The sequence below is a fragment of the Malania oleifera genome, chromosome 11 (genome assembly GCF_029873635.1).
Source record: "Malania oleifera isolate guangnan ecotype guangnan chromosome 11, ASM2987363v1, whole genome shotgun sequence".
NCBI classification, from domain to species: domain Eukaryota; kingdom Viridiplantae; phylum Streptophyta; class Magnoliopsida; order Santalales; family Ximeniaceae; genus Malania; species Malania oleifera.
Genome location: NC_080427.1, coordinates 68175767 through 68182868, shown reverse-complemented (window position 1 = coordinate 68182868; position 7102 = coordinate 68175767). Strand labels below are relative to the sequence as shown.

General features: G+C 37.1%; 1 pseudogene; it reads right to left on the bottom strand.

The window, feature by feature from the left end:
* Positions 1 to 784: 784 nt before the first annotated feature.
* Positions 785 to 5712, bottom strand: LOC131167585 (uncharacterized; annotated as a pseudogene).
* Between the last annotated feature and the right edge of the window lie 1390 nt (positions 5713 to 7102).

The window sequence follows — 7102 nt, the reverse complement described above, 5'->3', positions numbered from 1 at the left end:
GCTATGCACGACAATCTCATGCCAAGTAACCCGGTCTACCACATTGGTAGCAGACATTTCTCCCCGCTCAGCACTCTCCTATGTGCCTCCTGCCACATCTAAGGCAAATAGGGCAAGTCTGCTCACTCTGAAATCCATGACTTCCCATCTCCTATCTCTATCTCCCACTATATCTGCCTCTCCTCCATGGGCCCCGGCTAGTACAAGCCTGAAATCTACGAGGCTTGGGCCTCTGACTCTACACCTCGACACCCCTCTGTTTGCTCGTCTCCTCTACTGCGAACCTATCTACCAATTCTACAAAATCTTACACCTTCAAAACTGCCACCTGTTCATAAATTTCTTACCTCAAACCTCTCTCAAATTTTCTTTCCTTTTTCACCTCATTTGGGACTATGTACAGGGCAAAGCGGGACAACTCAACAAACTTTGCCACATACCACTGAAATGTCAGGTGCCCCTATGTCAGATTCAAGAACTCCTCCACTTTAGCTTCTCTAGTGGTGGCGGGGAAATATCAGTCGAAAAATACCTCTTTAAACCGGCTCTAGGTCATTTCTACAGATACTGGTCTCTACTCCTCCAAGAGTCTCACAGCAGACCACCAACGCTCAACCTCCCCTGTCAGTCTTAATGTGGTAAACAAAACTCTCTATTCATTAGTGCAGTGCAACACTGCCAATATTTTCTCAATCTCTTAGACACAATTCTCAGCCACAATCGGGTCTGCACTTCCTGAAAAGGCTGGAGGATTCATCCTGGTGAATTGCTCTATAGTGCAACCCTAGTCCACTGACGAGCATCCCTGCTCCCTAGAACTTCGTGCTATTTTAGTCATAACCTGCTTAACAACACTGCGCAGGACTGCATCAGAATCACCACCGCACATACTGGAAGGCCTTGCTCCATTACCCCCACCAACATTCACATTATCGTTCCCAAGGTCCATCCTGAAAATGGAACAACATAATCTTAGAATCCTAACTTCATAACATGACTAATACATTAATCAAACTAAGAACCTCATATAACCCATTAACCTAACGTCTTTATTCTCAATTTAAGATTTAGTCCTACAATTTAGAAACAAAACCTGACGATAGTTTACCATGGTTTTCCTGAAATCGTCATTCTAGGAAAATCACAGAAACCACCACGAAGTTCCTACCTTCGAGCTACAAGACAAAACCCTAAATTCTTATCTTAACTTCCAACATTGACTCACTAAAATTTTGATATATTCCTAAACTTTGGTATTGTTTTCCGCTGTGCACTAAAGTCTACAGAACCTTACAACCTAGGCTCTAATACCATATTGTAATGCCCCGAAAATTTTGGCTATATTATTATTAACACTATTTTTTTCCTTTTTTTTTTACTTAATAAACTCTGATTCCATAAACTGTAACAAATCAACCCGGACCCAAAGTGGGATACCAGGGATATACCTGTTCATAAATACATAACAACTATACAGCGGAAAATATGATATACCTGAACCTTATACACAATACCAGATTCGTACTAACTTTATAATTATACATATACATCTCCAAAAATCCATAGAAATATTCTAGGGATTCACCCAAAATCCCTCTTCCAACTCAAACACTTACCCTGTAGTTAGGGCAACACTAAAACCTCCACTATCTCAAAGCTCACTCCGCTCGTCTGTCTGGGTTTCCTGTAATGTTTGAATTATGGGGTGAGACACCTCTCAGTAAGTGGAATAGATTAGCATCATTGTAAGGCACATAAGTTCTATTGTGTTATAAACATATACTGTACATAATTAACTGCATCTGATAAATCAAGTAAATATGTTCTGTATAAATCTGAAGAAATCATATTTCAACATAGACATATTGTGTCATAATAAAGTTTTGTATGCATATAAATCATCTGCTATATCTGTATAATACTGAAATTTACATATGCATATAAATCATTTGTTATATATGTATAATACTAAAATTTCTATACACATATAAATCATCTGCTATATCTATATAATACTAAATTTTTCCCCTGGATGGATAGCTAGCTAATATCATGTATTACCGCCACATGATTCGGTTATGTAACCCATAAGCGAGACCTAGCAATGGTTGGCCTCCTAGGCTAAGCCAAAATTGACTCATCTGTAAGTGCAATTGGCCTGCCCAATCTAGTCTGGATTGCCAGGGGGCACACTACTACATTGGGCTCAATTAACTATCCATACACCGACACTCTATCTGAGACGTGTGGTGGCACTAATCTGAACTGATAGCTACTATACCGTGCTCTAAAACTAAACAAAGTCATCCAAGTTCTACTAACATATAGTACTTTTCATAAATAACTGTAATATAACTGTTTCATGATTCAATGTAAAATCTGTTATAATAATGTTTCAGAATAAACTGTTATAAATATATCCAATCATGGCATCTGGATCGGCTAAAATATCACAGCATCAAGTCCAGCTAAAATATCATAATATACTAAAAATATCATAAGTTATGTACTGTTTATAGATTTTCTAAAAATTCGTCAACACATGTTTGTTTTGTGTAACCATAAAATAATCTGACATTCTAATATCTGTAATAAAGTATTTTTACTCATGCCACACAAGTGAGTGTTATTCTACAATATGTTGACTATTTGGGAAGATTATATTTTCTCTAAAAAAAAATAACAATAAATTTGTTTTCAAGGTTTTCTCAATCCAAATATCAGATTTCCCAAAACTTAAATTAATTCATATATACAATTTCTAAATCAAATACTATATTTTAAACGGTAAACTTTCTGAAAATACCTAACATAATCTATCCCCTTACCTGTTTCCTAGATCTATGCCTGCAGGGAATTCAATACTATGCTTGTGGCACCCGCACAAAGCATATATCTATAAACCCTAATTCAATCAACTTAACCCCAGAATAATAGTCATTCAACATACCTAGGCACACATATTACCAATAACTAGCTAAAATTTTAAAAATAACCTCCTTACCTTGGTTTTGGAGTGGTGTCTGAAATGTCCGATTCACAAAATTACTCCAGTTAAACTGCAGAGAATTGTCGTCGGGATCTCGAAATCACATTTATCAACTGATTCAGGATGAAATCAGGCGAGAAATCGAGGAGAGAAGGAGGGAGAGTCGTAACCCTATGAGAAAAAAGAGAGATTTGATTTTGTTCATATGAAATGGCTTGTACGACCTTACATATAAGCCTCTACCAAGCAAAATCGTCAACGATTTTCCTGAAACCATCAACGGTTTGGCTTTTAACCAAACCTTTTCATTGTTTTACCCTTAACCGTGCTGCGGTAATTACAAAATCGTTGACCGTTTTTTTCTCCCCCACCAAACTGTTGACAGTTTGGTCTACACCAAACCAAAGTCCTTCTTTTCCTGTATTTTCTTATTATTCCTATTTTTCAAGTTGCTACACAATGGGATGTCAATAACTCTATCTTGTGGTGGTTCTTCTTGCACCATTGGTATAGTTGGTATATCTCCTCTCAACTCTTCTAGAACAATCTTACTTATGGGTTTGTGGTTCATTGCATAGTCCTCTTCTAAGAATCGAGCATTGGTGCTAAAAATGACCTTCTGATCCTTAGGACAATAAAATAAACCACCTTTCATTCCTCTAGGGTAGCCAACAAATAAACAGATATCTCTCCTTGATTCCAACTTATCTGTTTTCCCTTTTAGCACGTGTGTTGGACTACCCCATATCCGAACATGCCACGGACTAGGTTTGCGCCCAGTCCACAATTCTATGGGTGTAGTAGGTATTGACTTAAATGGAACCAAATTTAGAATATAGGCTGTTGTTTCTAGTGCGTGCCCCCAAAATGACTTAGGCAAATCTGAATAACTCATCATAGATTTGACCATGTCCATAAGAGTCCTATTCCTTCTTTCTACTACACCATTTTGTTGTGGCATACCAGGTGCAGACAACTAGGATTCAATTCCCTCCTCTGATAAGTAATCCATAAATTCTATAAAGAGGTACTCGCCACCATGATCAGATCGTAGTGTCTTGATACATTTACCTTCATGTTTCACCATTTCTGCCTTAAATACCTTGAATTTTTTAAACCATTCAGACTTTCGGCGCATCAAATAAATATACCCATACCTTGAGTAATCATCAATGAAAGTAATGAAATACTCAAAGCCACATCTAGCCTAGATATACATGGGGCCACACAAATCAGAGTGAACCAGTTCTAACGCCTCTTTTGCTCTATAGCCCTTAGCTGAAAAGAGCGGCTTTGTCATCTTACCTTCTAAGTAAGATTCACAGACTAGTAGTTCCTCCCCTTCTAATGAACCTAATGGTCCATTCTGAACCAGCCTTGAAATCTGTCTCAAATTAATATGACTTAGGCATAAGTACAAAGATAAGTTTGGTTCAATTCAGAAGGTTTCTTTCTCTTACAAGGTTGTTCATCGGTGTTATTTAATTCATTTAGTTGCACTGTAGGAGAAGCAAGATTAATAATATAAAGACCATCCACCAATGTACCAGAACAGATAAAACGTTTATTTAACTTAATAACTACTGAGTCATTAAAATAAACGGAATATCCATTGTCCACCAACTTGGAAACTGAAATCAAATTCCTTCTAATGGAAGGCACATAAAGAGAGTCTTTCAATATTAAAATCGTATCTCTACCAAAAGAAATGCAAATATCTCCTACTATAATTACAGAAACTCTCTCGTGCCATCTCCCAGAAATACGTAAATCTCCCCATCACTTAGCTGGCGGGTTTACTAGAACCCCTACAAAGAATTGCAAATAAGATTAGTGGCTCCCGTATCTACACACCAGGTACTGGTAGATATCACCGCTAAACATGTTTCAACTACTAGTGAATAAGATACACCTGTGTTGTTTTTTTTGGCAAGATAAAATGGATATTGTGCTTTCTAGTGCCCTGGCTGCTTGCAGTGAAAACACTTGCCCTTAGGCTTTTTCACTCGATCTTGTGGCCCACGTACTGCTCGAGGAGAACCCTATGGTTTCTGAACCTTTTTCTGCTTCTTTTGACCTTTTGGCCTAGAAGAAGAACCTTTTTCAGTCAAAAAAGCAATAGTTGGCTTCCTGATGAGGCCTTCAGCTACTTGAAGCTCTTTAAGTAGTTATGCTAATGAGTAAGAGAGCTTATTCATGTTGTAATTTAGGCAAAACTTCTTAAACGAGTCAGGCAGCGACTGGAGAACAATATTAACCTGGGTTTCCCCATCGATTTCAGCTCCGAGGATATTTAGCTCATTGAGAATAACAATCATATTCAAAACATAATCCCTTACTTGGGTCCCTTCTGTTATAGTAGTATTCATAAGTTCCTTCATAGCAGTCTGCCTAATAGCACAATTTTGATCCCCAAACATTTCTTTGAGGTTCTGCATTATATCATAGGCAGAAGCCATAGACTGATCTTGATGTTCTAGAACATTCGACATAGATGCCAAAATGTAACACCGCACCATCTCATTAGCCTTAATCCACTTTCGGTAAGCCTAGGTTTCCTCATCAGTTCCTCCTTCACTAGGTTTCTATGGACATACCTCTACGAGCACATACTTGTACTCCTCTGCAATAAGTGCAATGTCCAAGTTTCTTTTCCAGTCAATATAATTAGGTCCAACCAGTTTGTTTTCTTTGAGAATAACAACCAGGGGATTGAAAGTCATTTTAATCCTTAGAATCACATATTATAACAAAATATGATGAGCAATAATAAAATTTTAAGTTAATTAAAAGAATATGGTTCCCTCTACCAATATTTTTCTTTTAAAGAATCTGTCAACAACCTAACACACCGTGAGTAGTATACCTCAATGGGAGGTTGTCAACTATTCAACATTTGTGTAGACAAGTGAGGACCAATTAATTTTACTATCCAGGAAAGTAACTATGCTGAGCAAAATTAAACTGCTGACTTAGCTTTTGTTCTATAAACAATAGTCGTGACTCAGATGGTGAGAATACTATTATTCATAACTAAGTGTATACCATCACATAACACTAGACCTATTCTTCTATAGTGAATCCCCCAGATGGAGAGGTGACCCAATACTAACAATTACTAGATTTTATACTTGGTGAGTCTGTAATTAATTCCATCTGATGGGGAGGAAGATACTAATATCATTTCATAAAATTAAAATTCAAAATCAAAATCAAATTCAAATTCAAATTCAAAATCAAATTCAATTTCAATTTCAATTTCAAAAGCAAATTCAAATTCAAAAATTCAAATTCAAATTAAAAAATTCAAATTCAAATTCAAATTGGAATGAAAAACCACATCACTATTCTAGGGTTTTTCCTATTTTTCGTCACTGCTATGCACACGCCGAAACTTTGCCTCCTTCTCAAATGAAGCTACATCAGATTATAGAATCCTATGCCTCCATGATAGGAGTTCACATGTTACGAAAAAAATCACAATCAAATTAATGAATCCTATGCCTCCATAATCCGGAGTTCACATGCTACAAATTGTTAAACAATCGTATTCACAAACCATACATTCGTATGACCATAATAACCGGGAAAAACACTGCAAAACGGAAGTTAGCGCATCCACACGTTCTACCCTACACATGCACTAGTTCGAAAACTAAAGAACATGGTATTATTATCCGTATAAAGTATCAGTTGAGGCTCTAATACCAATTGAAGGGGCCTACTTCAAAATAGCCCTAAGATTTGGCTATAGTGCATACGGATAACCAAAAAACAATCTTGCATACCCAGATTAAATAAAAATTTGATCTTTCATACCTGGATCAGAATAAAAATTTGATCTTACAAATCCTAATTACGTGATTAGGATCATACATACGAGATCCCTCTAGTTTGATCTCAAATTTGCAAGCACGAAGAAGAACTCCCAAAATTGCAAGCACAAAGAAGAACTCCCAGATCTGCGAGATCGAAGAAGAACTCTTGATGATGACCAAGGATCTTCTACTGTATTCCTCAAACATGCCTTGCTCCTCATAGTGTGGGCTCGTCAGTGGTGGCTAGGGTTTGCTTCTCACAAAGACGTCTGCCTCTGTGTGTGCATTTTCATCT